The sequence below is a fragment of the Mangifera indica genome, chromosome 3 (genome assembly GCF_011075055.1).
Source record: "Mangifera indica cultivar Alphonso chromosome 3, CATAS_Mindica_2.1, whole genome shotgun sequence".
In the NCBI taxonomy this organism is placed as follows: Eukaryota; Viridiplantae; Streptophyta; class Magnoliopsida; order Sapindales; family Anacardiaceae; genus Mangifera; species Mangifera indica.
The window spans coordinates 12,869,752-12,884,606 of record NC_058139.1 but is presented as its reverse complement, the minus strand read 5'-3'; the positions used below and the strand labels follow the sequence as shown (position 1 = coordinate 12,884,606).

The following is a 14,855-nucleotide window of genomic DNA, read 5'->3' as shown; positions in this document are numbered from 1 at the left end:
TTTTGTATTATTTCCTTTGATATGTGACTCAAACGTTTATATCACAAATAAACAGAACTTTCATCAACAAAAACACATTTTGTACCAATACTATGATGTAAGGTCAATAATGTCTCAACAAACAAATTATCAAGTTTCAATTTATATAATCCATCACAAAGCACACTAGAAGCAACAAGATAGTTATGTTCAAATAAATTAAAACATTCATTCCCAAATTTAAAATAAGATCCTTCAAAATCAAATTTATATAAAGATACCAAGTTTCTTGATAACTCAAGTACATAAAGAGTTTGCAACAAATTTAAATGATGTCCAGTATTTAAAATTAAACGATAGGTTCTGATAGCTTTAACTTAAGCTTTGACTTTATTTCCTATGAATACAAAATTTTCATTGTCATTTATAGTTTGGGTCATAAGGAATCTTTACAATGTCTTTGAAATGTGAGTGGTACAACCAAAGTCAATCCACCAAGTATTATAATGAACTTTTGATAAATTTGATTTGAAACATACTAAAGCACTAGGCTTACCTTTCTTTTCAAACCATGTCTTACGTTTCAAGCAATCCTTTTGGAAGTGTTCCAGTTTTTATAGAAATTACACTTATCATTCTTTTGTTCCTTCTTGTAGATTGGGGCAGATGATTCATTTATCTTAAGTGGTGTTTTGCCCTTTCCAAACTTTCTTCTTGGTTTCCTTTTAGCTCTTGATGATGAGCCTACAAGATTGATTAAATGGACTCCTTGTTTCTTAAGTCTTCCCTCTTCCTGAACAAGCATGGTTTTTTTTAATTGTGTTATAATTAATTTGGAATGGATCATACTCAAGAGGTAAAGAATTAATAATGAATTGAACAAGGAAACTTTCATCCACACTCATTCTAATTCTCATGACCTTGTTGCTATATTGTCCATTTCAGTCACATGCTCGTGCATAGTATAAGAACCATCAAACTTCATGTTGATAAATGTACTCATTAATGTTGCAGAACAAGACTTGTCAGCATATTTAGATTGAGAAGTCTCTTCTAACAACTTCATGTATTCTTTAGCATTATTAGTGTCAACAATGGTCGACTTAATATTGCTAGCCACTGTCATCCGCATGAATTTAAGACTTAATCTATTTAATCTTTCCCAAACTTTATGAAAATATTTCTCTTCAACTATATTAACCTTAGTGAGTTCAGCGGGCTTACCATAAAAAAGAGACTAGTCTAAGTTAAACACTCCTAAGTTAAACTCAACATATTTCTTCCATTCATTAAAGTTAGCCTATTGAATTTGACAACAGATGAAGATTACGAATGTAGTGAAATAGAAATTGATGCTACAAAATAAAATAATTAACAAAAAAACTAATACACAATAATGCTTTGGGTAATTACATATAACTATAATACATATTCAAATTATTTTATAATATTAAACATTAAATGTATATCGTCGTTCTTCTTTGGGAGTTACAACAATAAACAATTTAACCATAATTTATATTTTATTTGAAAACTCAAATTGGTTATGTCATATACTCAAATTAAATATGTTCGTTACATTTGGGTATAATAAACTTACCTAGCCAAATATATTCATTAACCACAATTATGTTCATAAATTTAGAAATAACTAGTCAACCTTTGGGCGACTCTTAAATATTCCATATTCAATGAATTTCAATCACTCATATATAAATATTTTATGTCTTTATGTTATTTTTGCAATATAACATAATCACAAGTAATTAAATTTATTTTCATTAATTATTGATGTCTATTAAAACTTTTTATTTCAGCTACTTTGGTAATTAACAAAATATACTTAATATCAACATCATTTGTTCATGTCATTTTAATGTGCCTATTTTAGATAATTTTATATTCATCTAAATCAAACCAATTAATCATTCGGATGAAGACATTATTTAAATTTAATCAAATTAATTCTATGAAACACCATTAAAAACACCTTCAGATTTCAAGCAATAATCTTGTACTCAAATATTAAATCAAATGATTCTCATAAATATATTGAAAATATAAAAAAATACTCATTTAGACATACATATGGGTATTTGATTCATAATTAATGAATTAAGTATGAATAGAATTAGCACATCGGCTTAAATGTTAATTTATTCATAAAAATATATATATATATATATATATATATATATATATATATATATATATATATATATATATATATATATATATATATATATATATATATATATATATATATATATATATCAACTAGCACATGGGTAAGTAATGCCATCACAAGACATGACGTTTTTATACATTAAATTCTTGCATATGTAACTATAAGCGTCTTATTCATAAACTTAATATCCAAGGAAATACTCAATTCATTTCAAAGCTCATAAACCAATTAAAAATAAATAAAAACAAGACAAATTGCGTATAGCATTATTCTTTTATGACTTAGGTATTGAATTTTTATATTATGCATCAAATCAAATAGAAGTATAGCATATTAAGACTTACGTACTGCACTTTTATGAATCTTAATACCAACATGCCACAATCACAAACAATCATCACTCTATCTGAAACACCACACCACCAAATTCAACATTAATTAATCCATTTAATGAATAATTAAAAGTTCCATAATCAAGGCTCAGGTACCACATGTAAATTCATATTACTAAAATTAAGATAAATAATTTATGACAGTAATATTTAATACTATAATTCAAGAAACTCATAATACAGACTCACATAAAAATAGAAAATATTCTCTTAATCTTAATGAGCATTAAATCAATGTAAAACTTTAAATATTTGTCAACATTGTTCTTGAATTTTACTAACCCTAAATTTCTCCTAATTCTATTTCTAAGAAATTGAAACTTACAATTACCATGGATTAATAAAATCTTCAAACATACCTAGCTCTATTGGTGATTTAATATAGGATTTGACTTGATTTTGACATGACTATTGAAAACCCTAGACTTGGTTTTTTCTCCTTTTCTCCCGTAGTTTTTATATGTAAAACTGATGGTGAAATAAAATAATATATTTGAGCAAAAAAAAGACTAATATTATATAATTATTAGGAAAACCTCACACCCCTATCAAAGTGTATTATACTATATCAATCATTCCAGATTGATTAATAACACTTTAACCCATAATTTATTATCAAACTTATACTTTATGTTAATTACACACGGACCGTATTAATGAAAATATTTTTACACTTTAGGATAAATGATAAACCCTAGGATGGCCTAGAAGTCTTGAATAGTCGAATTTGTTGAGACAACAACTTTGGGCCACAATAGAGAAAAGTCACGTCGTGACATGACTAATTTGGGAGATTAATATTGCAACACAAGAAATGCATGTCGTGGCATGATTGCAAGAAGGCATATCCTAATGGGGCAGAAACTTCATGTCTTGAGACAAATTGATCAATGTTTTAATGTTGCATTAGTAAGAAATTAATGCCGCAACACAACCCTATTTTGCCTTAAAATGCTTATAGAGTTATGTAAGAGCCCTATATGAGAATAGATGCACATGTAAGATGTTTATGCAAGAGATAAGAGAGTGTTAACATGTTTACGATAGAATCAAGATGTGTTTAAGAACTATGAAGGCATGTTAAGTTATGTTATGACAAGCTAAGATAAGAGTAGAGAATTTTTTATTGTCATTTCATGTAAGTTGATTCATTTAAGCATGTGTAGTATTTGCGGCAAGTAAGATATTGCGTACAAAATTTATAAGCACTATGACAAGCATTGATTGTGGAATGTATTGCTATGAGAAATATGAATTATGTCATGTCAACTCATGTAAAGCTTAAGAAACATGAAAACAATATTTGCATGTTTTAAGTTATGAATCAAGTCCACATAGATGTTTTCAAATTTAAAGATTTGCTCTACAAGAGTTTTAAACATCCTAAGAGATTTTTATGTGCTTTTATGTTTAGTTGTTACAACGGGGAACCCTTTGAGCTCTATTGTGGACACACCTGCAGTAAAGTAAGTAATTAAAGCAATCCACTATATATGTGTGCATGTACGAGAGGATTGTAAAAATTATGTTTTCCTTAACATAGGGTTCTAAATTCATGCCTCAACTAAGATTAATCATTAAATTGAACTGTAGCTTAGATTTGCTATTTTGCCACATGGGAGATTTATGTTCAAGCATCCTAAAATGCAAATTTTTTATTATTATTAACAAAATAACATGTTATTTTGTCTAAAATGACAGAAATGAAAAAATGACGTGCCTTTTGCATTAAGAATCATTGATATATCATCTAGATTAACAAAATTCTGATTTTGATGATTTTAATGCAATTTGCTCTAAATTTCATTTTCTAAAGATCAACATCATTAATTTATCGTAATCACTTTTTAAACTCAACCATAAATAATCTAAACATTTTTTTTCCAAATTTTCTTATATATTTTTTTCTTTAATCATGCAACATCACTTTCTAACAAATTAAATCAAACACATAGTTGCAGGATTTCATGATAACAAAGTACAAATTTGTAGAGTACATCTAATTTTATAATAAGACTTTCATATTACATGTTAATCTAATATCAAATACATAATAGAAAGAATGCAACATCTTATAACGATCTTCTAAAATAGATGCATCAGATATACATTTAAAACATATCAAAGGTACTTTTGTTAGTTGTGGGTATTGTTGAAAGTGACATTATGATTATTCGAAAATAAGTTTCTCTCACTTACTCTATATTTTTTTAATTCAAGATGTGATGGATACTTTTCATATATATTGAGAAGAAATGACTGATAATATATTTATTTAATGTTTAATCCAATATGTCTATCAACTAACCAAAAATAATAATCAATGTTCAATATCATATTGCAACCATCACACACTTTTAAAACTATTTAATGGAGTTTGTGTAATATTAATTCAATTTTAAATTGGACATCAATTGTGATTTCTCTAAAATGATGTTGGTTTGATGAAAAATATTTTTTTTATTTTTCTTTTGACACTCTTGTCATGGTTTTACAAACCGATTCACCCTTTATGTTGTTGTTAATGATGTTAGCATAGAGATAAAAAAATCTTTAATAAACAAAATCAAATTTTATATTTAGCAACTACATAGAAAATTTTATTTTGAATATTAATTCTAAGATTTATTTTTACAATTTGGTCCAACTGTTGGTTCACTTGGGCTAGTCCATTTATCAGATTGATACCTAATCTAGGTTTAAAAACATTGAATCTTGTATTAAATTAAAACTAGAATTATATGTTGTATTATTGTTTGTTGAATATAATGTAGTTAATATAAATAATTTTTGGTTTAGGGTTGAGATTTTTTATTGTTTTGTGTTTTGAAGAAGTTGTGCAGCGTTCCTACCCAATTCCTTAGTTCTTTCCTAACCATTCATTTTATAGCAATTTTTCACAATTTTCATACCCAACTATCATTGGAGATAGCCTAAACTATGTTGATCATGTATCAACTTCCAATGGAACAATTTCCAATGGTGCCATTTCAAGCTATGCAACTTTTAGTGGTCATGGAGGTGGTGGTACTATATGAGGTGATGATCAAACTTTTCCCATATCTTTTGATAATGTTTTACCACCAGAATATAATGTTGTTTCACCTACTTTAACGACAATAGTGTTTCCCTTTGAACAATTCAGGGTTGTGGAATCTTTGGCACCTATGTTTAAGGATATTTATATCTCTTTGCATTGCTATTTGAGTTGAAGTATTTAGAATTGCATAATTGTTGTTTGGAGCTAGAATGAATGTGCACCATAGGGTGGACGCTCGTTCATGCCTTAAGAAGGGCATAATGTCATTTCTCATTAGTTGCATGAAAATGATTGTGAGAAGATAAACAACCATGCATGGGGCATGCACTCCTATTCATTAGTTCATCGAATTTAAAATTGGATAAAAATTAGTTTTGTAGTGATTTTGGAATTCATATTTAAGTGGGAAATTGAATGAATGACCATTCATAGGAGACAAATGGCTGATCATGGTGTTATTCAGGAAAATTTTAAAGGGTTGCATAGATTGTTTGACTTATTTTGCATTGTTTGTGTTTCCACAGCCAAAAGTGTCACTAGAGAGAGATTTTGGAGTAGCCTCAGATGCTAGATTCAATCTAAGTTATGCGAAGATCCTTGCTTTGCTAAAAGAAATGTAAGTATAGTGACCATATTTATTGGAAGATTGTTCATGTGTTTATGGTCTATCGAGAATGTATTAAGGTGTAGATATGTTTTCATGGTTATACTAACTTAGAACATGATTCCGATTGTGTTATATGCTATATGAACTTATGTGCTTATTGATGAGTTATTAGACATGATAATAGGATTGATTATGGTAGGATCTATAGTTTGGAAGTAATATTATTGATTTTATTGGTATAGAAACATGTTATGAATAATGATGTAGAATTATAAGTTCTACAATTGACAAAACATGGTTGGAAAACATAAAAAATAGTAAGTCTATGAAATTCAAGCATTAATGAATGGATGTTCATGCTTGCATAGACACCCGTTCATCCTCATTTGTGACAATAGGTCCTCATGCATTTGATGCATATTCTTTTTAAGGTTTTATCATGAACAACTGTTCAATATAGGATGAACGTCTATTCATAATGCATTAGGATGAACAACAAGCACATGCACGAACGATCATGGTGGCGAAGAAGATTAACATCATTAATTAAAAGGTTGGATAAACAACTCTTTAAGGTAAAGGTGACACATGTTCATGATTATGTGAAATGATCGAGGAGCAAGGGCAATGGACACCTATTCATGCATTAAGTAAATGACCATTTTACCTATATTTTATGTGTTGGAAAAGGGATAGGTATATAAAGACCCTAATAAAGGCAAAAAAGATTAGTTGGATATTTTAAGAGTGTCTGACTATATAGACGTTGACACGGACCCTCATTAGAGTGGATTCAAGTTGAAAATATAAAAGTGATGTATATCCTTTTAGCCACCAACTATGTGTAGTGTGACAGTATTGTGAAAACATTTGGGATATTCTTAGAGATTGATACCCATAGGAGAGATATTATAAACTCGGCACTAGGTATTTTAGCATATAAGATGCTCAAACATACACTTGGTATGCTTAGCATTTGAAATGCTTGTACGAGATTGGGGAAAGACCCAGGATCTAATTTTTCATGTGACTAAGGTATCCTTAGCCCAAAACCCTCGACAGTGTATAAGGTGCACTTTTATGATAAATATCTAAGATGTCGTATGCTTTCATCAGATATTTGAGATGTTGATATATATTGTTTGGTATTAGTCTTCCAAGATGACACCGCCAAAGGATTTTTTGACATAAGAGTTTTGAAATGGTTTGGATGGGCAATTGGGATGTTAGGAAACATTCGAGAGTACCATATTGTGATTTATAATTGAAACACATGAATTATGATATATATTGTGTGCAAGGTGTCAAAAAGTCACCTATTTAGTGAATGTTTATCATTCATTGTATTTCTTGTTATGGTTTTACAGGTAGGTGAGATAAGCAACAGGACAACGAGGGAGCTAACGGGTCAACTTGGGACATTGCATGAGGAGGACATTTTGGTCATTTTATCATATAGACATTATTATATATTTATGGATTTACATTTATGCTATGCATTGTTGTCTTATGGATTTCAAACACCTTGGTACTTATGGATGATTTATTATGGATTATTTATGATATATATGCTTATAATTAAGTGTGTCTACACCTTTTTGCACAATACATGTTGGAATGAGTTTTAAATTGTGCTTCTAATTTATTTATTTTTCTTGTTTTGAGTGAAATTTAAGTTAACTCGTTTCTTTGAGTTCATATTTTGGGTAGAGGTATATATCTGGAGAGAGATGTTATACTTTAACATCTTGATGTCTGTGAGTTTGGAGATGAATGTTGTGGCTTCATGCAAGATTTCAAGCCACCGTATTTTGCTACAGAAAACTAGGTGCTGACCTATTTCATCTCAACATTAATCAGCTTTTACAAACACCCTCCCATTAAAATCAACACATTCGGATTCTTAAATTATTTTTCTAGGGAATCTGAAGTACCCGAATACTGGTAATGGAAGAAGCCAATGTAAGGTTGGTAGTTATTCTATAGAAGAAAGAAGCCAATGTAAGGTTAGTCATTCAATTTCCTTTGATGTTAGAAAAAGGTCCCATATGAAAAAATGAAGAAAGAAAAGAAAGGATGTGGATGAATAAGCTACTTGATGGTTTCATATAACGAACTTAATAAATTAACGAGAGTGAGTGGCAATCAATAGTCATTCAGCCACCAAAACATTTTATATACAAATAAATAAGATAAGATTATTTATATAAATATTTACCCAAAAGTAGGTGATTGGTCAATTTTCTTTATATATATATATATATATAAATCCATTTTTTTTTCCTCAAAGCTTCTAAATTGACATTCAACCACCAAATTTTTTTATTAAAACTCGTTTTATATCTTCTAAATTAATAATTAAATGCATTAAAACATGTCAGTATTATTTGAATGTAAATTTTGACAAGTTACATGTGAAAAACGCACTCTGGATTTTATGTTATTCCAAAACAATACTAGGGCAAAAATATGTAAGAGCAAGTTATAGGTTTCTTCCCCCAAAGTATAAGTAATTATTGAATATAAAATATTTTTCTAACTTTTATTTAATATTTCTGTGAACAAAAATACTAAATGTACTTTACGTGGTAGAATCTTTGGTTATCTTGGTTTTTTCTACAAACATGGCATCAAAATAGGAAAAAAAGGATAAATTTAACCTTCTTAATAATTTTTTTTTTTTAATTTTTGTTGATGATAAGAATCAATGAATGAATTGTTATGGAATTTAGTGTAAAGAGATAGAAAAGAATTAAAAAATAATAATTTGACATATTCAATCAAAAAACAAAAAGTCTATGTAACAATAGTGATATTATAAAGGTGATGTATAAAGAAAAATAATAATATTATTATAATGTCAAAGTGCTACTAGGGTGCTAAATATGTCTGCTCTTAGCATTTTCATAATCTTGAATTTATATTATTGGAGACCTGAGCTATATTTGTAATTGTTTAAGTATAAAACAATGTAACTTGATGAAGACAGTTCATCTTCATCAGAGAAGAAACAATTTTATCTTTATTTCTAATGAAGATAATAGAAAAGAGAAGAGAGAATGATTGAGAAGGAGATAATTGACGGTCGGAGATGACAAACGGTCACTAGAGAGAAGGATCTGAAAATTTTAGGGAGAATTAGGGTTAAAATGAAGTTTTGGGAAACTCTGAGGAGGCGACGCATATAGAAAAAATATAAGAGTTTTATAACCTTAGACTTAGAAAAAAAAATCAATTTTTAAACCTAAAAATTATGGAATTTAGAACAAAATAAAAATTTTAAAATTTGAAAATAATTCTAAAATATGAATTTAAATAAAATTTTTAAATGATAATTTTATTTTTAATAATTATAATAAAATTTAACAAACAGATAAATATTTAAATTTTTAAAAGTTATGTGGGTTCTCCTAAACGTTGGGTGGGACCAATGTTTTGGCCAATTTTATATTGTTGGCCAGCAAGAAACTTCCCAATTCAATTTTCGACCTTTCTGGGTATCCCCTCACAAAATTTCCAACAGAACAGCGTGACTGTCTCTTTTATTTTAATTTATAAATTAATAAAAATCATCAAGACTGGCAGACAATCGAACAAGAAAAAGGAGAGCAAATAAAAGTCTCCTCAGCATAAATCTTGCTTATTTATTTAAAGGCCAAAAGACTAGTTCCCACCCAAGGTATAGTGAATTCCATTCCCACCCATCAACTTTGAAAAATCTAAAAACCATCCATAATCAAATTTCCGTTAAAAATTTTAATTAACAGTAGGAGTAGAATCATCATTTAGCAAAAAATTAAAGTTTTATCACATTTTTCTCTCTTATATTTAAAAATTTATATTTTTCTCCCAACCCAAGGATCGAAAAGTTACAAAAACCCTCATAGGATTTGTTCATTTTTCTCCGGTATTGATTTCTCTTTCTCCGACTGTCAACTATCCTTCCTTTCCCCTTACCTCTCCTCCGGTCTCTTTGCCTAGTCTCTCAGGCCGTCTTCAACTAGAGAGGAAGATGAAGACGAAATCGTCTTCGTTGGGATGAAGACGTGTTGTCTTCGTCTCTCAGACAAAGACGGTCTTCGTCTGAATCGAAGATGCGTCGTCTTCGTATGAAACAAAGATGCGTCGTCTTCGTATGAAACAAAGATGCGTCGTCTTCATTTCAAACGAAGACCGATTGTCTTTGTCTCTGATCGAAGATGACCAGAGAGACTATAGAAAGAGACTGGAGGAGAGATAAGAGGGGAAGAGAGGACGGTCGACAACCGGGGAAGGAGAAATAGACATCGGAGGAAGAGAAACAAACCCTAGAGGGGATTTTATCACTTTTCAAACCTTGGATTGGGGGGAAAACGTAAGTTTTTAAATATGGAGAAAAATGTGATAAAACTTTAATTTTTTGTTAAATAATATTCTACCCCTAACATTAATTGAAATTTTTAACGGAAATTTGATTGTGGGTGGGTATTTGGGTTTTTCAAAGTTGGTGGGTGGGAATTGCTAGTTCACTATACCTTGGGTGGTTTCGCCTTATTTAAATTGTTCCTCCCACCCCATCTCTTCCTTTTCCCCAAACTTCTCCCGTTTTCTCTTTCTACACATTCCTCCGTTTCGATTCGGAGTTAGGCTCAGCCTCAGGGTTTGAACATGGGCCAACAATCGTTGATCTATAGCTTTGTGGCTCGTGGTACGGTAATTCTCACCGAATACACTGAGTTCACTGGAAATTTCACCAGCATCGCCTCGCAATGTCTCCAGAAACTTCCTGCTACGAACAACAAGTTTACCTATAACTGTGATGGCCATACGTTTAATTACCTCGTTGAGAATGGCTTCAGTAAGTTTCATTTCTGTTTGGACGAAATGGTGATGTCTGATCTGGATCAGGATGATTATCTATTTTGTTTATAAATCTTTTAATCTTTTTGGAGGTTTCTTCTCTGATTTATTTCAATTGTTATGATGGATCTATGTGTTTGACCGTTCGAATTGTGTTTAGATTATTCAGTTGATTAATAGGAGATTTTTTAAGAATTAATTTGGGTGGATCCTCTATGGATCGTGAAACGTGGTAATGGAAAATGAAGATATTTGAGAATTGATTTTATTAATTTTTATATTAGTTACGCGTTCATGTCAATGCTTTGAATCTTTCACGAGATTGTTGTTTGGGGTGTTAGAAATTTTTGGTTTGTTAGAAATGGCGTTAGACTATTTGAAAAGGTTGTATTTGTTGTGCAACGCAAAGAAGTAATAAATGCGAACTGAGAGTTTCTCAAGGTTGATTCTGTTTCATTTCGGGGTTTTAAAGATTTAAAGTCGTGATATATAATTTATTTAGTAATCAAATCTTTCTATATTTTTGTTATATGGTATTTGTTTTGGTTGTTAATATTTGATTAACAGTTGGTTTGATGGTTAAAATCATCTAACATGCTCAATTAATATGTTTTTCTCCAATACAACATGTAAGATTCCGTTTCTTTTAGTGATGAAGAAGCTATTCTTTCTTCTTTTATTTTCTCTTCTTTTTTATTTTTTTGGGGGTACTAGAGTGGATGTCATTAGAGTTTGGTGTGGCATGGGAGCAAGTCTTACAATTTTCAAGTCACATGTGATTGCAAATAACATGAAGATTGCCATCTTGGTCATGTGGCTTTCTAACAAAATGTAGATGGTTGGTGATTTAGCTATATGTTTATTTCATCTATTTAGGCAAATAACTTTTAATAGTTATTTGGGCTTAGTTGTTACTGAGGGAACTAAGATATTTTTCTTTGTTTTTATAATTTCTGCTTCTTCATTCCTTTATTTTATTTTTTGCGAACTAAACATTTTTAAACTTCTTAATAACTTTATTCTTTATTTGGTTTACAATCACAAAGTGGAGTTTCCAAAAAAGAATCAGTTGTTAAATAGATGTGTTGGAACAGGAATTTGGATTTTCTCCATTGGTGAGAAGAATCAGTTATTCTTTATTTGGATTTTCTCCATTTCTCAATCTCTTAAGATGTGTTGGAACAGGAATTTGCTTGTTTTGCTTATCCTGACATGGAGGATAAACTGTGTAGATATTTGCCATTGCTTGCAAGTCTCTGCTGTACTATTCTTCCACTTATGAAACGCATAGCTACTTTGTATTTTCTTCAACACAGTGTTGGTTTTTTCATTATGTTGTGTTTCTATGTATGTTTTAGTGTATATCATAGAGCGTAAAAAAGTTAGATGGGACTTTTTTAATTGGTTATTCTGTAATTGTTGTTAGCTTCAAACATTTCCATTCATGTAAATTGTTCTGCATCAGTCCTTGTTGCCAGGATTTTGGAACATTAAACAAATTTTGTTATGATTTCCACATTTATGTAGTTAACAATTTGCATTGCACCTTCATTTTGTTGCTCTTGGCTTGGTGATTCATTCATTTGAACTGTGTTAGCTGACAAGAAATCGTCTGAAATAAGCATTGGAGGATTGTCCAGAGTACTAATTTGTTTCTGGTTGTTTATTATCGTTCATTTTTTACTTATGTTATGCAAATTCATTATTGCTTTGCTGATAACCTCAAATCCCTTTTTGGATATTGTGTTAACTCTGCCACTCGATGGTGGATGCTGCAGCATACTGTGTTGTGGCTGTTGAATCTGCTGGCAGACAGCTTCCAATTGCCTTTCTTGAGCGAGTTAAGGATGATTTCAACAAGAGATATGGTGGAGGGAAAGCTGCAACAGCTGGTGCAAATAGCCTTAAAAGAGAGTTTGGGTATTTATATTCTTACAATTGATTAAAAACTTATTTTTGTTATTGCCCTTGACAGCTATTATTAACAATTTTGTCTTTTCAATAGGCCTAAATTGAAGGAGCACATGCAGTATTGTGTGGATCACCCTGAAGAGATCAGTAAACTTGCCAAAGTGAAAGCTCAAGTTTCCGAGGTCAAGGGAGTTATGATGGAAAACATTGAGAAGGTGAGAAGTAGCTCCTGGCTTATCTTGCATCACATGTTTTCGACTTTCTTTGAAACAAAAGATTTATGATAAATCAGTTTTCATGATTTTTCATGAAGTAATAATGCATTTACTAAATGGGGTAACACTTATGGATTTTGCTATAAAGGGTGCCCATCCTTTCATATGTGCATATGATGATGGTAATGGCTGAGGAGATTTATCTTTTCTTCAGGTTCTTGACCGTGGTGAGAAGATTGAGCTTCTAGTGGATAAAACTGAAAACCTCCGATCACAGGTTAGTTGCTTGTTGCTGACAGCATGCTTTGCATTCAGTTGGAGAATACACTCTCTTAGCATTTTCATTTTCCTCACTGGAAATTGATGGAACATCTCATACATGATATGGAGCTGCAGTATTCAGTTAGTGCAGTATAATGAAATTGAGATTCTGCAATGATATCCTTTGTCTTCCATTTTTCTTTCTTTCACTTTCTCTACTGTTATCTTCTCTGAAATCTTTGGTCTCATGGTTTGGCATTTTTGTCATTGTCATGGTGCAGGCACAAGATTTCAGGCAACAAGGAACTAAGATGAGAAGGAAGATGTGGATCCAGAATATGAAGATTAAATTGATTGTTTTGGGAATCATCGTAGCATTGATTCTTATCATTATCCTCTCAATTTGCCATGGTTTCAAGTGTTGATCTCGCTAGGATTTCCCTGGATACTCTCCTTGCCGTCATGCTGACTTTGTCATCTTGGTGAACTGGTTCGTTGTCTTTTTGTTCTGACCATCCTTCTTGCATATTTCTCACTTGGGGTCTTTTGTCGATTAGGTCTTCTCTCTCCTCCTAGTCTTGATTGAAGGGGAGGAGTTTATATTTTGCATTGATTGTATAGGTTATATGGTCGAACTCTTTTGAAGTAGACAAGTTTTTTATGTTGCTTTATATGTATGTAATGAATTGGATGATTGCGGAACAAATTATTCCTTTTCTATGTTTTTTATTGTCTATTTTTATAATTAGTAATACCATAAGTAATATGTTGTTTGATTGAGATTGTTGATGTTACTGAATCACAAAATATAGACCAAATAGTTAATGGCTTCCAGGTCTTTGCTTCAATCATCTTTTTTCTAAAAATTAGTTCGGCAGTTAAGGGATAGTGGGAGGGAAGGAAAACATTAAAGTGGTCGATTTTAATATATATTTTTAATTTTCAAATTTTTATTTAAAACTTATCATCATTTCTCTTTCCTTTATTTATATTTTAAATAAAATAAAATAAATTATTTAGTTCGGTATTGCAAACCAAACAAGTGATAATATTAAATTTACTGTCCATAAGAGCTTTTATTTTTGGTCAAAAGTCTCGTTCTCATCCAAGGTATAGAGAAATTTTAAATTTTTTTTTTAATTTTTTAAAACTTAAATGTTCATTCGTAAGATAATTTTTGTTAAAAATTTTAGTTAAAATTAAAAGTAAAATAATTATTTAATAAAAAATAAAAAAATTTAAATTTTTATCGTATTTTTTTCTCTTCAATTTGCAATTTTCTTTTAAAATTTCTTTCAAAGATTAAAAAGTAGTAATTTTTTCTTTAGGGTTTTTTCTTTTTTTCTTTGACGATGATCCGTCGTCTCTACTCATCAACCATCCTTCTTTTTGTCTTATCTCTCTTTATCGATTTTTCTCTTTC

The 14,855-nt window shown here is 30.2% G+C and overlaps 1 pseudogene; it reads left to right on the top strand.

Moving 5' to 3' along the window:
- Positions 1–10,759: 10,759 nt before the first annotated feature.
- On the top strand, positions 10,760–14,212 carry LOC123212472 (annotated as a pseudogene).
- The last annotated feature ends 643 nt before the right edge of the window (positions 14,213–14,855 follow it).